At 49.8% G+C, this 21,761-nt stretch overlaps 1 long non-coding RNA gene across 1 annotated transcript in view; it reads right to left on the reverse strand.

Moving 5' to 3' along the window:
* Nucleotides 1–12,807: 12,807 nt before the first annotated feature.
* The window catches only part of LOC123371528, a 29,530-nt gene continuing 20,576 nt past the window's right edge, over nucleotides 12,808–21,761 (reverse strand). Inside the window, exons 2-3 of the long non-coding RNA XR_006579823.1 lie at nucleotides 14,076–14,492; nucleotides 12,808–13,818 (exon numbers count right to left, since the gene is read on the reverse strand). This is a non-coding gene — a long non-coding RNA (uncharacterized LOC123371528). The remainder of the gene's footprint in view (nucleotides 13,819–14,075; nucleotides 14,493–21,761) is intronic.

Genomic DNA, 21,761 nt, shown 5'->3' on the forward strand with positions numbered 1-21,761 from the left:
CATCCTATCAAGGGGTACTATATTTTGCTCCATGTCACACTATAGTGGAAGGAATGGTATGAAATCACATTACGTTATTTGTGACCTTGTAGTAGGAGATCCTTTTTTGGTTAGAATTCCCATTGAAGTCAATGAGAGTTTCGCATGAGTAAGGGCTGCAGGATTTGACCCTGAATGACATTTGTTCTCGGCGTACACACAGAAAAGTTAAATAAAAGCATAAATACATTTGCTGGAATGCTGTAGTGTAATACTACTTTATTTCTTAGAATTCAGAACATTGTCACACAGGAACCCAAAACCAGAGAGCGAGAAAACAGGCTGCTCCCTAAAACAGCGGCACAACGCATCCCATCTTGCTTTAAGCTGGCTCTTTCCAGCCTGAACGCTGCTGGGCCCAGATCACACTCTGGAGCCTGCAATCAGAACCAGGAACTCTACTCTTAAACTGATAGCTATTTCAACACAGCCCTCAATACGCCATAACATGTTGCCATGCTTTCCAGAGACATAGCTATTAGACAGCTCTCTGTGCTGTTATACCACTGGAGAGCGGGCAAATTCTCTCCCATAATGTGGCATGTAGACAGCTGAATGTTCACGGGTGGCTGGACGGCAGGCTTATGGGCCTGATTCTCCCTTGCTTTGCCCCTTGTGCAGCCATTTACAGCTGTGCAGAGCGAGTGTAAAACACTGCCCTCAGGGAAGAACAAGCGGGGACGTCTCATCCTCTTCACACTGGCAGAGCAGTGGTGAAGTGGGCCAAGAGATGGCGGTGGCTGATCAGATCCATGCATAGAATAAAGGACAGGAAGCAGGCATGCTATAAAAACCACCCAGGTTCTCCAGAGAGCTGCAGGCTCTACAAGGACACACAGACATGGGTCAAGGCTATCCTCGGTACCACACTTGTTCCAGACCTCAGCGAATGAGAACATCTAAGTGGCTTTATAATCATTCGCTTACGAGATAGGAATGACTAACTCAACATTTCTTATGTTAACAAAAATAACACCAAAAAAACTCTCTCTCCCCCTACCCTCCTCAGCCTTATGACTTTAAAAGGCCTTGTGACAAGCCATGAGCCTTGAGAAAATAAATCCCGATGAATTCCCATCCATAAAGACAATTCCGAAGGTATGTGTCCCCTCCTCCCCGTGCCTCGGAAAACCACAGGCTTGGCCAGAACAGGAAGAGGAGCCGTTCATTTGACTCCACTTTCCCAAATCAGATTTAAAGAGATGGACTCTGTCATGCTTAAATGAGCTCCATGGGGATTCCGCTTCCCCTCATGCCAGGTTGGCTTTGCAAAACATTACATAGCTGTGGACATGCTCTATGCTGTCACGGCCAGCACACAGCTAAAATGCAGCGTGACGGAGCGTGGGGAGCTGTTCGGATGCCAGGGAAGGGGCTTGATTGCCCAGTGGTCTAATTATCACACGGGCAGTCCCCTGGACCTTCATCCTCTGTGGGGATCTTTCAGATGAGACATTAAAGACTGACATGTGGCCTAAATTTAATAAAAGGTTAGTGATTTTTGGAGCCTGGCTTCAGACTCCTTAAAGAGGCCTGATTTTCAGAGGCTGGGTGCTTGGCAATTACTGAGAATTGGGCCCCCTTTCTAAAGCATCTCAAGTTGGGCACAGAAAATCACTAGCCATTTAAAAAAATGTAAGCCTGAGGTTTTATCCGCTGTTTGTGGCTCCCTTGAAGTTTTTCAGAAAAGAAGGGTGTTAAGCCTAATATCTTTGGTCAAAACTTCCCCTCCTGTGAACTCATGTACGCGGTATAATGCATGAAGCCTGCTTGGCTGCTGCCCTCCACCCCAGAGGTGACTGCATTTCACTGCATGAATAAATTAACATGAGAACGCAGGTCGCTGCCCCAAGGAGCCTACAGCCTAGGGGTTCAATTGGCTTTCCCACAAGCCCTGAGCAAAGGGAAGCATGTCGCTGAACTGTGCAAGGGGTAGACCAGAAACTAGGCGGTGATGCTGACTCGCAATCTGGTGCCTGGTTTCTGCCTTGCTCCAGTAGGGAAGTATTTGGCATCAGACCTATATCTGGCACACACTGCTTTTCCCTCTGAGGGAGCTCAGTGGTGCAGGCTGGTGCATTGTGGGAACCAGACCCCCCACCTGTGGAGGCTCTTGGATCCTGCTGTCCTCCTTGCAGTGCTACCTGTGATACATCTTACGTCCCTTTGCTCTTCTGCAAGCCTGCCCTGGGGGGCGGGGAGTTAAAATCTCACCCTCTGTGGACTAGTGATCAACGGCTTGGTGCCTAGTTGGCAGCAAGTATCAAGCGGAGTGCCACGGGTCGGTCCTGGGGCTGGTTTTGCTCAACATCTTTATTAATGATCTGGATGGTGGGATGAATTGCACCCTCAGCAAGTTCGCAGATGACACTAAGCTGGGGGGACGGGTAGATATGCTGGAGGGTAGGGATAGGGTCCAGAGTGACCTAGACAAATTGGAGGATTGGGCCAAAAGAAATCTGATGAGGTTCAACAAGGACAAGTGCAGAGTCCTGCACTTAGGATGGAAGAATCCCATGCACTGCTATGGGCTGGAAACTGACTGGCTAAGTAGCAGTTCTACAGAAAAGGACTTGGGGATTATAGTGAACAAGAAGCTGGAGATGAGTCAGCAGTGTGCCCTTGTTGCCAAGAAGGCCAATGGCATATTGGGTTGTATTAGTAGGAGCGTTGCCACCAGATCGAGGGAAGTGATTATTCCCCTCTATTTGGCACTGGTGAGGCCACATCTGGAGTATTGTGTCCAGTTTTGGTCCCCCTCTACAGAAGGAATGTGGACAAATTGGAGAGAGTCCAGTGGAGGGCAATGAAAATGATTAGGGGGTTGGGATACATGACTTATGAGATGAGGCTGAGGGAACTGGGCTTATTTAGTCTGCAGAAGAAAAGAGTGAGGGGGGATTTGATAGCAGCCTCCAGCTACCTGAAGGGAGGGGGTCCAAAGAGGATGGAGCTCGGCTGTTCTCAGTGGTGGCAGATGACAGAACAAGGAGCAATGGTCTCAAGTTGCAGTGGGGGAGGTCTAGGTTGGATATTAGGAAACACTATTTCCCTAGGAGGGTGGTGAAGCACTGGAATGGGTTCCCTAGGGAGGTGGTGGAATCTCCTTCCTTAGAGGTTTTTAAGGTCAGGCTTGACAAAGCCCTGGCTGGGATGATTTAGTTGGGGTTGGTCCTGTTTTGAGCAGAGGGTTGGACTAGATACCTCCTGAGGTCCCTTCCAAGCCTAATCTTCTGTGATTCTATGATTAACACAAGGGAGGGATGGGTGAAGGCAGGGCTGGCTGTATGTAGGCTGTAAAGTTCTTTGGGATGAATGGAAAATATTGTGAATAGAGTTGGTCAAAAATGGAAAACAGTTTTTGTAAAAAAACAAAACCAAATAAGTTAGAAAACGTTAAGGTGATTTTCATTCTGTAGGTTTTGGAAAGGAACGATTTGTGTTCAAACAGTTTTGCAAAAAACATCTATAAAAATGTTCATTTTAGACAATGTTTGGATTAACATTTTTTCATTTGTTTGTTTGTTTTAACTTTCCTATTGCCCCCCTCAGACCTCCACCCTTTTGGACCAATTTATTTCTTTTTCCACTGAACCCCCCCCTAAAATTTTCATTTTCCAGTTTGTTTGGAACACTGGAAAAAAATGGAAAACCCCCCAAAGATTTTTCATGAACACTTACGATTTTGAGAAAAGGCAATTTTTAGACACACTCTCTCTCTTTTACTTAAAAAACTTTTAACTGCCTATAATTATAAATAAATTGTACGGTTAAAGTGTGCTAGGCATGGGACACCCCCCTGCTATAAAAGATGCTTGTAGATAGTCTGTACTAGCCAACAACTCTTTCTAGCAGAAGAAGGATGGCTAATGCTGCCGTCTCTTACTGAGTATGTACACAGCACATTGCACAAAGGCGGCCCTGATTCCAGCTGGGGGCCTCTAAAAGCTACCCTAAGATCGCTAATGGTAGCTTCCTACCATTTCAAACCTGAGGGAGGAAGAAAGTACGTACAGTACAGGCATAAGGTTCACTGGGGAATTCTGTTCATATGGGGTGGGGGGAGTCACACAGCAAAAGAGAGGGGGTGGGGATGGGGAAACAAACCCTGATGATATCAAACACATGGCAAGACATACCACCTACTGTTTAATGGGAGAATTAGGACACATGAATCTGTTTTCTCAGGCTACTTCAATCTGTTTCTAATCCCGACCTAGAGGGGGGGGAGGGAAGGAAAAGGCCAATGATTTTTTTATGTTTCTCATCTTTAATGAGTGGTTTTTTTTTTAAAAACTATAATTGCTCACGAAGACATGTTCCACGCTCTTAGTGGTGGTGTTCCTTGGCAATAAAGGGCTTTCTACCACCTACCTATTGATACCACATCTAACAGCCTCATCCTCTTGCCCCCGCAGAATGAATTCAGGGTGAAAAACTTGTCAGCGCAGCCGAGGGGGAAAAGAAATGAAAGGGAGGAGCAAAACCTCCCAGTTCAACTCAAATGGCCAAGAAACTGGCCCTGGCCCCGGCCCCGCTGTGTGTAAATGGTGCCAGCGGTGGTTTGTGTGGTGTAGACGTAGGTGGGAAGTGTTTGTGTCCTATGGTTGTTTGCATGCCTGCTTATGTCAACCCCGACAGTATACAATGGGGTTAAGGGGTGGGGACTGGTGATGGGCTATCAAGCCTTCCCCCTCTCGACTGCTGCTTAGAAATCAGCCTAGCCAATAGAGACCAGAAGCCCTTCGCATCTGACAGCTGTATGGTGTTTCCCCTTTGAAATGAACATGGAGCCTCGTGTTGACAGGCTGGGCAGAGCAGCCGAGGGTGGAATGGGTCATAGTGATGGGAATGGCCCTCTTGCCCTGCAGGTGGAAGGACATCAGCAGCTGTGAAAACTCCTCCCCCGTGGCTGTGCCTACCTTGCTGTCGAATGGCCAGCTCTCAGGGTGAGCTAGTAGTGCCCTCTCCACTGCCACATAAGAACATAAGAGCTGCCACACTGGGTCAGACCAAAGGTCCATCTAGCCCAGTCTCCTGTCTTCCGACAGTGGCCAGTGCCTGGTGCCCCAGAGGGAACGAACAGAACAGGGAATCATCAAGTGATCCATTCCATGTCATCCATTCCCAGCTTCTGGCAAACAGAGGCTAGGGACACCATCCCTATCCATTCTGGCTAATAGCCATTGATGGACCTATCCTTCATGAACTTATCTAGTTCTTTTTTGAACTCTGTTATAGTCTTGGCCTTCACATCAGCCTCTGGCAAGGAGTTCCACAGGTTGACTGTGTTATGTGAAGTAATACTTCCCTTTGTTTGTTTTAAACCTGCTGCCTATTGATTTCCTTTGGAGACCCCTAGTTCTTGTGTTATGAGAAGGAGTCAATAACACTTCCTTATCTACTTTCTCCATACCAGTCATGATTTTATAGACCTCAATCATATCCCCCCCTAGTCATCTCTTTTCCAAGCTGAAAAGTCCCAATCTTATTAATCTCTTCTCATACGGAAGCCGTTCCATACCCCTAATAATTTCTGTTGCCCTTTTCTGAACCTTTTCCAATTCCAATATATCTTTTTTGAGATGGGGCGACCACATCTGCACGCAGTATTCAAGATGTGGGCGTATCATGGATTTATATAGAGGCAATATAACATTTTCTGTCCTATTATCTCTCCCTGTCTTAATGATTCCCAACATTCTGTTCGCTTTTTTTTGACTGCCGCTGCACATTGAGTGGATGTTTTCAGAGAACTATCACAAAGACTCCAAGGTCTCTTTCTTAAGTGATAACAGCTCATTTAGTCCCATCATTGTATATGGATAGTTGGGATTATGTTTTCCAATGTGCATTGCTTTGCACAGGCCCCAGTATGCTGGTCTAGCATGGGCTGTGCTATCCTCTGTGCTAACCAGGGTCTGAAAGGAATAGGGATGTGACAGAGAGATTTGCCTTCATCTCAGATCAGATAAGACACAAGATATTCGGCACTGGTGAGGCCACACCTGGAGTATTGTGTCCAGTTTTGGGCCCCCCACTCAGGGCCATCCCTAGCTATTCTGGGGCCCTATGCAGCCCCCCTCCCATGGGGGGGACAGGCCTCCGTGGAGGGGAGCTGGCTCCAGGCAGGGCGGGGCTGGCTTGGGGAGCGAACCGCCTCCCAGCACTCACCGGCGTGCGGCTGGGGCCAGGTTGCTGCACTTCCTGCCGCCAGTGAGTGCAGGCCCGGCCCTGCTGCAGTCCTCGGGGGAGTGAGGAAGGGGCTGGGGCGGAGCAGCACGCAGCTGCACAGGGCACCAGGAAATGTGGTGCCCCAAATTTCCTGGTGCCCTACGCATCTGCGTACAAGTGGGGACAGCCCTGCCCCCACTACAGAAGGGATGTGGACAAATTGGAGAGAGTCCAGCAGAGGGCAACAAAAATGATCAGGGGGCTGGGGCACATGACTTACGAGGAGAGGCTGAGGGAACTGGGGTTATTTAGCCTGCAAAAGAAAAGAGTGAGGGTGGATTTGATAGCAGCCTTCAACTACCTGAAGGGGGGGTTCCAAGGAGTATGGAGCTCGGCTGTTCTCAGTGGTGGCTAGGGTGACCAGATGTCCCAATTTTATAGGGACAGTCCTGATTTTTGGGTCTTTTTTTTATGTAGGCTCCTATTAACCCCCACCCCCGTCCCGATTTTTCACATTTGCTGTCTGGTTACCCTAGGGCAGATGACAGAACAAGAACCCAACCCTGATATTCTATGATTCTGTGATGCTTGTGGGACAGGGGCAGCATTTAGAGGGATTCGCAGAAACTGTTAAGCCCAGCTGCCCTCCAACTGCCAAGGTGGTTTGAAACCTTCGGGTCCTGCTCACGGATGTGCAGCAGCAGTACCCAGTCAGAAAAGTCTTTTCTCAGCTTTGTCTGGCTAGGAGGCTGGCCCCATCCCTCTCAGCAGTGCGTCTGACTTCAACCAGACATGCTTTTGTCACCTTGAGGCTGCTTGGCTGCAACAGGGATTCTACCTCTGTCTGACCCAGATGGCCACCCACAGAATAAAGAGGGTTCCAAATACAGCAGACTGCCTGTGAGGTCGGGGGGTTCCCAAACTGTGGTCCACAGTCCGCTCGCGGCCCATGGGACACTCGTCTGTGTTCTACTAAGGGCTGCTGGGTCATGTGAGGCTGGCTGCTCCTCCTTGTTTCTGTGGTGTATGGAAAACGGTGTCAAAATTACAGCTATAACTTTACATTTTAAGGGGTTCCTGGTCCTCCTTGCAGGCAAAGGGGCTCTGAGGGAAGCGTGTGATCTGTGTCCTCTGCATAAGAACCGCTCTGGAGCAAGGTGGGGTGAGTTAGAATCATAGAACCACAGGGTTAGAAGGGATTTCAAGGGTCATCTAGTCTAACCCCCTGCCAAGGTGCAGGATTTGCTGTGTCTAAACTATCCACAAATCATAGAGCTTTGGGGCTGGAAGGGACATCGAGAGGTCATCAAGTCCAGCCCCCTGAACCGAGGCAGGGCCAAGTAAACCTAGACCATCCCTGGCAAGCGTTTGTCCAGCCTGTCCTTAAAATCCTCCAGTTATGGGATTCCACAACTTCCCCTGGAAGCCTGTTCCAGAGCTTAAATCCCCTTGTAGCTAGAAAGATTTTACCTAATATCTAACTGAAATCTCCCTTGCTTCAGATTAAGACCCATTGTGCCTGGTCTGCCTAAGTGACTAGTCTGCTATCTCTCTCACTGCGTTGGGTTATTGTATGTTAGATTTCTGGATTTTTAGAAGTAAAGTTGTGTTACCTTGCAGTGTTTCAGGAAGAGCATTTATGGTTTGGTTTTAACTCCCTGGGTGTATGCTGTGAACATAACAGTTTCCAGCTTCTTCTGCAGGTTTCCAAGCCTTTCATTCCAAAGAGGAGTCTGGAGGCTTGTACAACCAGTTGCAAATGAGGAGGAGGAGCCAGGCAAGCTGCTGGTGCTAGGGGCCGCTGTTAATTAAAGGGAGAAGGGGAAACAGGATCTGGATTCATCAGTGGGATTGGGGCTGCCAGCCACTTGCAGGAGAAGTGTGTGCAAAGTGCCAGGGAGAAGGGGACATGGCAGTTGGGCAATGCTGTTTGTCCAGGGGAGAAGAACGAGTGGCTGGACAATATGTCTCAAGAAGATGAGAATCATACTGCAAGGAAACATAAGCGGTGGGAGAAGAGTAGAAGAGCACTCTGGGTTCTTTGTTGGCTAACAGCTCAATCCAGAGCAGAATTTAAGGGTCTTGCTCTGTCAGAGCCCTAAATGAGATAGCACTGCGCTATCTAAAATAATGCCTCTCAGAGATCCCAGTATTCAAGCTTGAAGGTATCAGCTGTGGAATTTGTGACCACCAGAGAAAACCATATTCCCAAGTCCTTCAGCCTTCAGGTTGTAACCTTCTCATCTCTATAGGCAGGTAATCAGTTTGCTAGATGGGTCATACAAAGCAATCCTGGAGTGAGCTGCCCAGATCAGTCTTCTCACACATACATGATTTAAAGGCAGACTGTGAGGAAATTGGAATTCCCATTTGGTGGGAAATTTTGCAATTTCAAAATTTGTTTTCATTCCTAATCAAAATAAAAATTCAAATTTTCCCACAAATAATTTTTGTTGAAAAAGTGTTGTTCTGGTTTAATCGAAATGTTTACTTTCAATGAAGTCAAAAAGTTCTGATTCTGACACATTTCTGAAATGTTTTTTTGGGGAAGATGGAGAATGGAAGGGAGAGATCAAGCTAAATGTGAACACGTTCCCCTCCACCCCAGAGTACGTAAGGAAAAGTAGGTGAATGTCAGATCACTAGGCCATAAAGCCTCGAAGGGTACATTTACACTGGAATAAAAGACTCACAGCATGGCTGCAACTGGCCTGGATCAGCTGACTCAGGCTCATGCGGCTCAGGCTGTGGGGCTAAAAAATGCTGTGTAGATATTTGGGTTCAGGCTGGGGCTGGAGCCTGGGCTGTGGGTCCCTCCCCCATCACAGGGTCTCAGAGTTTGGACTCCAGCCCAAGCCCGAATGTCTAACAGCAATTTGACAGCCCCATGAGCCTGAGTCCAGGGCCGGCTCCAGACCCCAGCGCGCCGAGCGCACGCTTGGGGCGGCGTGCCGCGGGAGGGCAGCAGGCGGCTCTGGTGGACCTCCCGCAGGCATGCCTGTGGAGGGTCCGCTGGTCCCGTGGCTCCGGTGGAGTATCTGCAGGCGTGCCTGCGGGAGGTCCACCGGAGCCGTGGGACCAGCGGACCCTCTGCAGGCACGTCTGCAGGAAGTCCACCGGAGCCGCGGGACCGGCGACCACCAGAGCGCCCCCTGCGGAGTGCCGCCCTGCTTGGGGCGGCGCAATTCCTAGAGCCGCCCCTGCCTGAGTCAGCTGCCCGAGGCCAGCCACGGGTGTTCAGTTGCTGTGCAGCTGTACCCTAAGCGCTGTCACAGAGGATCCAGAAGAAGCAGGTGTTGCTGCTGTTTGCTTTGGTTGTGGGTCGTCAGGGATAAGCAAGAGGTAGACACACTTTCTCAGAGCGGAAGAATGCAGCACATGAGACAGGGCAAGTGCCGTATCAGTAAGTCTGATCTGTTAGTCCAGTATGATCTCTTGCTTAGAAAGGCTGAAGAAAAGCAGACGTGAACCCCTCTGGGGACAGATTGACAGAAGTCCGGGACCAGGGCAGTTCTGAAGTAAGTGGCAAAAAGAAAGAATCATGACATTGGAAAGGGTCACTTGGCCTGATTCTGCCCCTGCCTGTCACACTAGATATGATTCCTGTGGGAGAGATGCAGGAATTGGCCAGCCTGCCTCTGTGCCAGCTTTGGACTCCTGGACGCTGAGAGAATCCCCTGATGGAGAGAACCGGCTGCATTCCAGCCCCATTGCAGAAAAGGGGATCCCAGCTCAGGATCTGGTGCTATGACTCCTGAGGCAGAGCTGTGCCAGGGATGGGGAGGAGATGTGCTGCTGTCTGTGAGGAAAGTGGTGGTGGTGGGGGATTTGACTGGATAAAGCCACATCAGTTCAGACTGGCGAACGGGGGAACCTGGCCTGACAAATCTGCAGTGCTTTTGAAGAAGCAGATAAAGGGCCTGCTTCTCCCCAGCCCTGCAGCAGGTGTCATCGTTTACACTGCTGCAAAGTTGGGCGCAAAGCACTGCCAGTGGTGTGACCGAGTCGAACAAGAAGCCGGTCTCGTTGTCAGCTCCTTGCACATTTGCCTCTTTGCATTCATCCTCACGGCTCTACGCTGTGCATGGTCCACCTCTGTGAGCCCATCCCCGGGGCCCCCTGCTGCCCATATTGAGAAGTCCCTCGTAACTGTGCTCCCCCCTCATGGATTGAATTGACTGGTATAAAAAATCCCTGTTTGCTGTTCCCCTTTCCTGGGGGCTTTGTCTATCGTTAGGCCTTGTTTATATTACGAGTTGCACTGGGTTAACTAAAGGTGAGCCAAGCCAGTGCAAACCTCACACATCACAGGTGCTGCCACAAACAATAACCCTCATCATGAATAGTCTGCTGATGTTTTATACTGACTTGACTGGAACACATGGTGCGAGGCAGTAGAGAGTCAGTTCCCAAGTATCTGTTGGATTGGAAAGGGTTCCTGGAAGCCCTATGTCGGGGACTCGAACCCCAACAGCGAAGTTCGTTGTCTGACCGCAGAGAGACAGGCAACACCAGCAAGGTCCAATCAAAAGTTCTTTATTGACAAGTGCACGTGTCAGTAAAAGAACAGCTCGTATCCGAAGAGAACCAGCCCCCTCTTTACAGCTTAGTATTAGCTTATATAGACAGTTTTATTACGTCATAGATCATTCACTAGAGCAATCCACCCCCTTTGTCTAACAACTAGAAATTAGACACCTTTTAATATATACGCATGCCTAGTCTCTACAATATTGAATTGTTAATATCTCAACAAGCGCCAAAGGTTAGGAATGCGAGTTTACCCTTAGGGGGTAAAGTGGAAAGTTTAGACTGTTCCCCCCCCCATTTTCCAGTCACACCAACCGAGGGGGTCCCTGTCCGCGCTAGCGGACCAGAATCTAAGAATCCCTCCCTACAGGGCACTCACGTACAGGAGAGACTCACAAGAAAGACTATGACCCTCTTACACCCCCTTTCAGCAAAGAGCGTCGGCTAATCTCTGGGAGATAAAGCCACATACTCTAATTGCTTCCAGGGAGACGATCAGATTGTCAGTAGCCCACACAGAAGGGAAAGGGAGGGAAGATGGGTTCACACACTCCTAGACCCAGGCAGCTTCCTCGCCGGACTATGCCAAGCTGAGTCAGCCCACCGTGGGTCGGATCTCCTAAAGATCCACTAGTTACTGGGCTTGCGTTAGACTACTCCTGATCATTAGCAATCGCTTCACAGGGCAATCTGGGCGTCTTCCAGTAACGAACACTCACACAGGTATACACACACACACACACACACCAAGGCCTCTTTTCCTCTATTTAACCCTTTTTTAACCTTTTTAAAAAATTTTCTCTTTTTTTTTTTTTTTTTTTATCTTTTTTTAACCAAGATGCATCGTTACCTGGTCCGGACCAATACCATGAGGCGGTATGACAACCCCTCTTGAGGCGGTAAAAACCCCTCAGCACCGGTGCATTCTAATGCATTACCTTATGCATTACCTGTTGGCCAACTCAGCAGTTCCCAGTACTGCTATAACTAACCTTATTGGGGCCTCTCCCCAATACCACTCTGCATTTGATCCTGCTGCACAGTCAAAAAGTTCAGATGGCGTGAGCCCAACAGAAACAGACGTCCCCCACAGACAGTCCTCCTCCGATACCCCAATAGAGATTTCAAAAGGTCTCTTACCTCTATTGTGGCGCCATGGGGTTCGAAGGGGAACGATCCGTAGCAGCCGTCTGTGTGTCCGTGGGCGTTGCCATCCCGGACGAGCCCCCAAATTGTCGAAGAAAAACTCAGTTCTCGCTTTTATGTTTGGGTGCAGCAAAAACAAATACTTTATTATAATACTCTAGTGAACACAAGAGGGAGAGAGTGTCAGGAACTGGGTTGCCCCTTGTCCTGGACAGATCTCTCTCAATTAGTAAACAATCATAATAATTTTATACCTTCTTAACAGACAGTGGCTAGCAAACCTGGAGACAGTAAAAGTAAACATTTGCATTTGTTTATACATAAGCCTATTCGTTATCTTATTTGTCTGCAATACCAGAACAGAAAACAAGACTGCAATTCACAAGGTCGTAACGACTTTTCACACAATTCACTCTGCACCAGATACAGGGTAACAGCTTAACCTCTGCTAATTAGCTAACATACATTAAGATCCCTTCAAACCTTTATTAATTAATTCTTGGCCTCCACACGAGGGAGTTAAAACACACCGAACACTAAACCAAGGAGTTAGAGTCAGAACTGTGAGATGCTTGTATGTCTTATCAGTTCCTCAGACAGTTTGTTTCTCAATATAACACAGCTGGTCCCAGCCCCTTCACTGATCTCACTGTTTCCCAGGGCTTTGTGAGACAATGCTGCTTCTCAGTATTTTCCACTCTGAGATTACCCAGAAACCTCTAGATGCTTGACTCCAGTCAGGTTGGCACAACTGGTTTTGTGCTACATCTTTATTCAGGCCTAACACCTACAAGATTCAAATTTGAGGTCTGGAGGCCCTGCCTTTCATGAGAGACTTAACAAATTCAATCTATTTAGCTTATCCAAGAGAAGGTTAAGAGAAGACTCGATCACGGTCTGGAGGTATGTAGTGAGGCGGAGTGGCTCACCCTGTGAGGGTAGAGCCAAGCCAGCTCTGCCCCCCATGCTGGAAACCAAGGGGAGGGACAGGAAGTATAAGAGGCAGGCCCTTCAGCGCAGCTGGCCCAGAGCCAGCGAAGGAGGCAGACGTCTCTAGATCACTGCAGAACTCCAGACCAGAGCCTGAGCTGTGCGACGCCCTGCCCCCGGAGGAGGCCGAGAGTGGAGGACAGCTGCAGGGACTGCCATCCACCACTTACCCGAAGGAGACAGAGAACCTGCAGGCTACAGAGCCACACCAATGGACTGGGGTAGGAAGTAGCCCAGGGGAACCAGACACAAGTCAGGTTGTACTGTCACCATATGAGTCAGTGTGTTTCAGCAGGATCACCACTGACTCAGTGGCGGGATTCCCTGCCACTGTTAGGGCTCTGTGCTGGAACCCGAGGGAGTAGGTTGAGCCCGGGTCCCCCTATCCTACTGCTGCCAACCCCAAACCTGGGGTGGCAGCCTGCTCACCCTTGGCCAGAAGGTCTGTGCCTTGTTTGTGGCTTGCCCCAGACAGAAGGTTGTAAGCCCCTAGACTGTGTTTTCTGTCTGCCTTAGCTTAGGCTAAAGAGTCCTTATTGCTCTGCCCCACTCAAGGAGTCAGACGGTGATCAGAGTGGCCTCCCGCTGAGCCTGAGATGGACGGACCACTACAAGGTACCTACGCAGGGAGAAGATTTTTGATAGTAGTGAGCTCTTTAATTTAGCAGACGAAGACATAAGGGGAGACATTGGCTGGAAGCTGAAGCCAGATAATTCTAGGCTAGGAATAAAGTGCAATTTTTTAACAGTGTGGGTAATTAACCGTCGGAACAACTTACATGGGGAGATAGTGGGTTCTTCATCACTTGAAGTCTTTAAATCATTCTAGTTCAGAAGTTATGGGCTCGATGCGGGAAGCACTGAGTGAAATTCTCAGGTGTGTGTTATGCAGGAAGTCAGATGAGGTGATCATAATGATTTACCTTCTGGCCTTAAAATCTGCAAATTAAGGAAGGAGAGAAATTCACCTCTGGGAAGAGTTGAAGCTCCATTGCTTGAATAATTTCACATTGAACTGGACAGAGAACTGGAGGACGTACTGTAGGGAACAATCCCGGGCTGGCCTGTGGGGCATGGAAGTGGACTGCGTGACTTAGTAGGTGATTTTCCATACTAATTTTATACTATAAGTGAGTGGATTGGCATCACCATTGATACAGTCTTTCAGGTATAGCAAAAATACTAACAGCACTTACATAGCCATGCAGAATTGCAGATATGTGCAAGGGGAATTTCTGTGGTCTGCGATGTGCAGGGGATCAGACTGGATGATCATGATGGTCCCTTCTGGCCTTATCGTCTATGAGTCTATGAGATGTAGTTATAAACAGGTGCTTTGTCTTGCACTGGTCATCAGCTGGAAGTTTGTTTTGCTGGAGTCACCTGGAGGGAGGGAGGGAGATCTGTGCAGAGAGATGGGGGGAAGACAGAATATGCCAATCATTGACCACAAACCCTTTACCATGTCTTGAGTCACCTTCATCCTTCTCAGTCTTTGAGGAGTAAATTGGAGAGAGCAGGTATATCACCAGGAGATGTTTCCAAGTTTCATGGGTGAACTCCTTTTATCCCAATGCTGCCAGAAGCACTGAGGATGTGCTGTGAGTATGTACCTGCCAAAGGAGAGAAGAAAGAGCATGATATACTGTCAGGACATTATAAGCTCTGTACGAAGCAGCAAAATGTGTCTGCCTGGATACTCCTACCCTATTCAAGGATGATAAGGAAACACTTGAGGTTACCCGTGTATTTGTCCAGGCTCAGAGATGACTAGAGGGAACCTAAAAGATTTTTGCTTCTAGTTTTCATTGTGTCAATGTGTGTTTTACTTTTCCGCCAGTCCCTTCTAATAGTTTGGAGGTTGAAGAGATCTAGTGCATAAACTTTCAAGACCAGACGGGACCCTTATGATTGTCTGACCTCCTGCATAGCACAAGCCGGGGAACTCACCCAGGAAAGATGATCTGTGTAATTATTTAATTCAGATTTAAAATAATGCTGAAAGAGGCACCTCACCATATTCTCTAGGTACCCTTGACATAACTTAAAAATAGATCCTAAATGCAACAATTGATGATAACCCACCACAGATCCCTCTCATCCCCCAGAACAACCCCCACCCCCTTACAACTGCTGTTCCTTCCCATTCCCCCATTTTCAGATGCCCTGAAGGTCCTCAGAGATGGGCTATTTGGGACTAAGATGGGGAATAAACCCCAAAGCCATGGGGTCCTCCCAGAGAAACCCCTGCCAGTGTCTATCCCTTCTGTCAGTGTTGGATTGTTCTCTGCAAACTATTCTTCAATCCAGTTTGAAAAGTCCTGACTAACGAAGCTTCCATGCTTCCCTGGGGGAGAGCTTTCCACCGCCTGCTATGGTAGATCTCAGTGTTCGGAATGTTTCCCCTGATATTCAGCCTACATTTTCCATTTCTTAATTTCGGCTTGTGATTCCTGGATATTCCCCCATTGGACTAACCTAAACAAATCCTCTCCCTCCTGGGTATTTACACCCCTCAAGTAACCACAGACAGTTGTCCTAGCCCCCTTTGTTGTCATCTAGCCAAGCTATACATATTTATTTCCTTCGTTTTTTCCCTCATAAGTCAATCCTTCCAGCCACTTAATCATCCCCTCTGTCCTGCTTTGACTCATCTCCAGCTTGACAACATCCTAATGCTATTGAGGTACCCTGAAGCAAACACAGTCCCCAACGTTCCCAGAGGAAGAGAAGGCGCAGAAGCAAAATGAGGAGGGTGACTTAGCCGCCAGCACTTTGTTTATGAGAAAATCCCTGCAGCCATCTATGTCTGCAGTGGGGTGGAAATATGGTCTCAGTGCTACCCCTGAGACATGGATGGAACAATGCTGCCAACACACGTTCTTCTCTTTCAAATATTCCATTGGATCCAGGCTCTGGGAACAGCTCAGAAGTGAGGTCCTTCTACCACTCAGACTGTATTATAATCATGAATAGTATTAACATCTATCATGGAAGGACTCTGTCAAGATGGCCTGTTGTGCTAGGCACAATATAAATACATAGGTAGACATGGCCCCTTGCCTGAAGAGCTTACAATGAAATTTCAGGGGTTCTCCACACTACAACCCTGTGTTTAACAGGAAAAAGTTTCAGGATTCCTTTTGCAGAAGTTCCAGGAACCCTCTCACATCCAGCCATAAAAGTGGAGTTGTTCTCTCCACTAGGTTTTTCCTTTACCGGCTAACATGAGGAGTTGTTATTACTTGTATTACAAAAGTGCCTGTCATGGACTAAGCCCCCGTTGTGTTAGGCACTGTACAAGCACAAAACAAAAAGACAGTCCTTCCCCCAAAAAGCTTACAGTTGAAGTATGAGGGCTTGTCTCCAGCTGTGGTTCTCAACCAGGGTACCTGTACCCCTAGGAGTACGCAGAGGTCTTCCAGGGGTACATCAACTCATCTAGATGTTTGCTTAGTTTTACCACCAGCTACATAAAAAGCACTAGCTAAGTCAGTACAAACTAAAATTTCATACAGACAATGACTTGTTTATACTGCTCTATAGACTATACACCAAAATGTAAGTACAATATTTATATTCCAGTTGATTTATTTTATAATTATATGGTAAAAATGAGAAAGTCAGCAATTTTTCAGTACTAGTGTGGCTGCGACACTTTGGTTCTTTATGTCTGATTTTGTAAGGAAGTCATTTTTAAGTGAGGTGAAAGTTGGGGGTACGCAACACAAATCAGACTCCTGAAAGGGGTACAGTCATCTAGAAAGATTGAGAGCCACTGGTTTACATGGTGTGTTAGTCCACACCAGTGGGGGTGTAAATTTGAGTCCACACCAGTGTGTCGGGCCTGTGTGAGTGCTTCTGACACCCACTCAGAGTTCCCTAGTGCTGGTTAACGTTGTACTGTTTGAAATGGGACTACATTAATGCACCAGTTAGCGTGTGAACACGCTGGTGCGGACTAGAACTTACCCCCCTCTCGTGTGGACTAATGCAATGTGTAGACAAGCCCTTAGACAAGACAACAGTTGGATACAAGCAGCAGAGTACGAGGAAACAATGTGACAATATTGGTGAGAGGCAGGGGTCTCTGCACACTGGTAGCCTAACCACGGTCATTTTTTTTTTTGTCGGTATCCTGGCAATGGAGTTTTGAGGAGGGATTTGAAGATGGATAATGGGGCCGTTTTATGGATGGTCACCGGGAGCGCCTCCCAGGCAGGAGGGGCAGCAGGGGAGAAAGCACAAGACGGTGCTGTTTGAAAATTCAACAAGGGGGCAATGGAGGCGGTATCACAGGCCAGTTGGAAGCAGGAGTTGACATCTTGATATGAGATGGGAGAGAGGGTACAGAATGACTGTGGCAGGCCTTGAAGGGAAGACAAGCAGCCTATGTTTGAGGTGATAGAGACAGGGGAGGACGCAAACTACAATTTGTTAAAGCTACAATGTGTCTCGTCTGTGTTGGGACTGGGACACGTGCTCGCAAACGCATGTCCAAACACATCTTTTCTCAAGTCTAGATGAGGCCAAGCTGACAAACGGCAGTGGGCAGGGAAGTGGAGGGCAGCAAGAAGAAGACCATGCAGTGACATAGGATGACAACATATTTAATTCAATGGGGCCAAATCATTGGAAACCGTGTGGGAGCCAACTCCTCCACTGGTGTAAATCAGCGCAGCTCTGTTAAACTCAGTGGAGTGATGGATGATCGAGAATCTGGCCCCTTTGTTTTTATTGTTATTTTAAAAACTCCCTGTCAAACCAGGACTCTCCCCTGGCCCACGCTTCCTCCACCTTCGCTCCCCATCCCCATCTCGGTGGGTGGGGGAAGAAGCAACCATGAGCTGTGGTTTGGTTAGGGCTCATAAAATAAGCTGGTTTGGGCTGGATCAGTGCTCAAATGGGAGACCTCTGGGTGCTGCATGAAATGGTGGCTCACTCTTCTCTTGGAGTGAGTGCACCACCAGTACAGGGGGAGGGGGCGCTCTGCTGCTGCAGCCACTGCCTTTTGAGTGAGACATAAAAACAGCAAGGTCTGGACCACTTATGCTCATTCAAAATCCCCTGGCAGTGTTTGGCTGAGTATTACTGTTTATTATGGGTAGGGGAGCAGTGCCCAGTGGACCCCACCAAGGTCAGGCTCCCACAGCGGTAGTGGCTGAAGGTACACGTAGCGAGACCCCCGTCCCTGCTGCAAAGACCTTCCAATCTAAATAGATAAGACAGGCAAACCCCCATTTTACACCCAGGGGGCTGCAGCACAGAGAGCTCTGGGGCTAGATTTTAAAATGGCCTCCGCTCCCACAGTCAGGGCCAGATTTACGCAAGAGCTCAGCACTCACTTCAGGGACCAAAAGTTTCAGAAGAGCTCAGCACCCTGCCAGCTGGGTGGGTTCTGCCCAAGGAAGTCAGTGGTAGAGCAAGGCTCTGAACTCCACCTACCTGAGAGTCAGGCCCAGCCCATAACCACAAGACCATCCTTCCATGCCATGCTAGCCTGGTACTGGCAGAGACAGATTCTGAGGTATGGTGACAGGGCCCAGCGGAAAGCACATTTTCCTGGAGGAATCATTTCTTACTACCCTCTTGCAAGCATCCTGCTGTATTGGTCCAAAATCACCATGACACTATTGAAAACTATAGTGTGACTTGGACCAACCATCCCTGGAGAACACAGCCATACAACACATGGGCCAATTGCTCTTCTAGCTTAAAAAAAGACAGGCCACTCGTCCATTCACCTGGGTCTCTTTCCAAACAGCTGTCCAAGCAAGTGGTTAAAAATGTTTCCTTTTCAGTTCCAAAAGGACTGAATTCCACAATGTGCTCCTCATGCTCCAGGTCTATCTCATTCTCCACAGATGTAGCCACCACCACTACTAAGATCTCAGGATGCCTTCGAGAGATCAGCTCCTGGATGAAGAGCAGCTGGCTTGGACTCAGCCCGGCAAGACTGAAGCGATGCTGGTTGGAAGGGGGATACACCTTGATGAATTACCCAGGACTCTGCCCCTTTTGTCCACGGAAGGTGCACAGCCCCCATTAATTAAAGTAGGGCAAAGCATCCGAGTCCTGTCCGACTCCGCACTAAGCTTGGATGACCAGGTAGCGTTGGTATGTAACAAATGCCTTCTTTCTCCTCCAGCTTGCTAGGGAGCTCTGCCCCTTCCTCCTGGACAAGGACCTGGCCACAGTGATTCCAGCATTTGTCACTTCCAGGCTGGATCACTGGAACTCACCGCATCTGAAGCTGAACATGAAGATCAGGGCCGTCCAGTGTTATTAAACTGGTGCCTCTATGCCGGCGCATTCGGCTCTGTGAATACTGGTACCCCTTTACTGCTCCTCTACGGGTGCCCCTATGCCGGCGCAATTGGTGCCCCTTTGCTGGCGTATTTGGCTCTGTGAATACGGCCCCGCCTTCTGCCTAGTAAGGAGACTGCAGCACATGCTGGGTGTGCAGGAGCCAACCTGCTCTTATCTGCTGTCCTGGTGATAGATGTAGACGCTGTGTGCTTACCAACTCCTCCCCCTCCCTCCCAGCGCTTCTGGAGCGCAACAAACAGCTGATTTGCAGCGTTCAAGCTCCGGGAGGGCGGGGCAGGAGCAGGGATGGAGCGCGCTTTGGAGAGGAGGCGGGGGTGACGCTGGGGCAGGAAGAGGCGCATTGGGGGAAGGGGTGGAGTGGGGGCAGGGCCGGGGTCGAGCACTTCTTGGCAAGATGAGAAGTTGGCATCTATGGTCCCAATGGTGCCCCAAATTTTTGGGGGCCCTACACAGCTGTATATGCAGGGGGAGGGATAGCTCAGTGGTTTGAGCATTGGCCTGCTAAACCCAGGGTTGTGAGCTCAATCCTTGAGGGGGCCATTTGGGGATCTGGGGCAAAAAATCAGTACTTGGTCCTGCTAGTGAAGGCAGGGGGCTGGACTTGATGACCTTTCAGGGTCTCTTCCAGTTCTACGAGATAGGTATATCTCCATATATTATATGCCTAATGATGACTCCAAGGAAGATAATGTACTAAGTTTAGCTGGTACAAATTGTGGCTGGGTATTTCCTCTATGATCTAAGCCGCTGAGAGCATATTAGGCTCATGCTCAAATGCCTCCACTGGCCCCCAGTCAGCTTCCGATGCCAGGTTAAGGCCTTGTTTGCAAGCGTCAAAGCAATCAATGGATCAAGCCCCAACTACATTAAAGGCTGAGTTTCAGTCTATGATGTGCTGTGATGGCTGTGCTCCTTAGATTGCCAAGCCGGGGATAGAGCAAGTGAGATTTGGGGGCAAAATATTTTCTTTCAAGAGGACCCAGCTCCAGAATCAACCTCTAGAGGAGATTGGGGGAACCAGAGCCTGGCCATCTTTGGGGAATGCTCCAAACTCTCCCCTTTGGCAGAACTTTTCCACCGTCACAAGAAAGGCGGTCACAACATCGAGATCCCCTCTTCTGCCTGTCCTCTTCATCCCCCCAAATGCAACCCCTACCTACCAAATCAACCACAAGCGCAGCTTGTACCCTCTTAAAAGGGAGAAGAGCCTGAGATTCCATGAAGTCCACTGGAGAATTTGCTGTTGCCCGTGTATCTTATGTGGAAGAGACAATGGTGGTGGTAAGTCCCAGTGATGAGCTGCCAAATTTTTAACAACGGGTTCCCTCCTCCCTCCAAAATTTTAACAACGGGTTCCCTCCTTCCCCCCCCTCCGTGGGGGGGGTCGTGCCCCATCCAACCCCTCATGTTCCTTAACACACACACTCCGAGACTCCTGACCCATCCCCCCCTTCCCTGTCCCCTGACTGCCCCTTGCCGCCCCACCCAACCCCTCCTCTCATTCTCAATGGCCCCCCAGAACCCCTACCCCATACAACTACCCCTTCTCTCTGTCCCTGAGTGCCCCCACCACCTCATCCAACCCTGCTCTTTCCTGACTGCTCCCCAGGACCCTTGCCCCCATTCAATCCCCCTGTTCCCTGCCCTCTGACTGCCCTGACCCCTATCCACCCCCCCACAACCCACCCCCTCCCTGCCCCCTTACCACACTGCCTGGGGACCGGGTCCACTCTGCCAGGACCACGACCGGCGCCGCGGGGCCCGACTCCCCGGGCCGGGCCGGCACCGGGGCCCAGCCACGGGGCCCGACTCGCCGGGCCGGGTCGGCACCGGGGCCCGACTCGCCGGGCCGGGTCGGCACCGGGGCCCGACTCCCCGGGCCGGGTCGGCACCGGGGCCCGACTCGCCGGGCCGCTCGGCCCGACTCCCCGGGCCGGGCCGGCACCGGGGCCCGACTCGCCGGGCCGCTCGGCCCGACTCCCCGGGCCGGGCCGGCACCAGGGCCCGACTCGCTGGGCCGCTCGGCCCGACTCCCCGGGCCGGGCCGGCACCGGGGCCCGGCCTCTCGGCGGCAGCCGTGGGGCCCGACTCCCCGGGCCGGCGCTGGGCTGGAGGGAGCTGAGCCAGCTGCACCTCCCCTCCCCCTCTGCGCCCCAGCTTACCTGCTGGCTGCCTCCATGCTGCTTGTTCAGGCTTCCCGCGAACATCTGATTCGCGGGAAGCAGGGGAGGGGGAGGAGAAGGGGGCGGAGCAGGAGAGGAGTGGGCGGGAACTTTTGTTAAATTTAGCAGCCCTTAACAAGCGGTTCTAAAATGGCTCCTAAATTTAACAACGGGTTCCCGCGAACCCGTGCGAACCCGCTGCAGCTCACCCCTGGTAAGTCCCATAGATAGGTACTGAAGCACAAGGAGACTAGTTCTCTGGACTTCAGGGAGATCGCTCACCTGCGTGAAGTCATGCCAAAATAATTTGCTGGATTGGGGCCTCGCTGACAGTCGTTGCCCAGCATGACCAATCAGTGTGAGACATTCTCTGGGTCACTACAAGGAGGA

This window comes from Mauremys mutica, chromosome 5 (genome assembly GCF_020497125.1).
Source record: "Mauremys mutica isolate MM-2020 ecotype Southern chromosome 5, ASM2049712v1, whole genome shotgun sequence".
Classification (NCBI taxonomy): Eukaryota; Metazoa; Chordata; order Testudines; family Geoemydidae; genus Mauremys; species Mauremys mutica.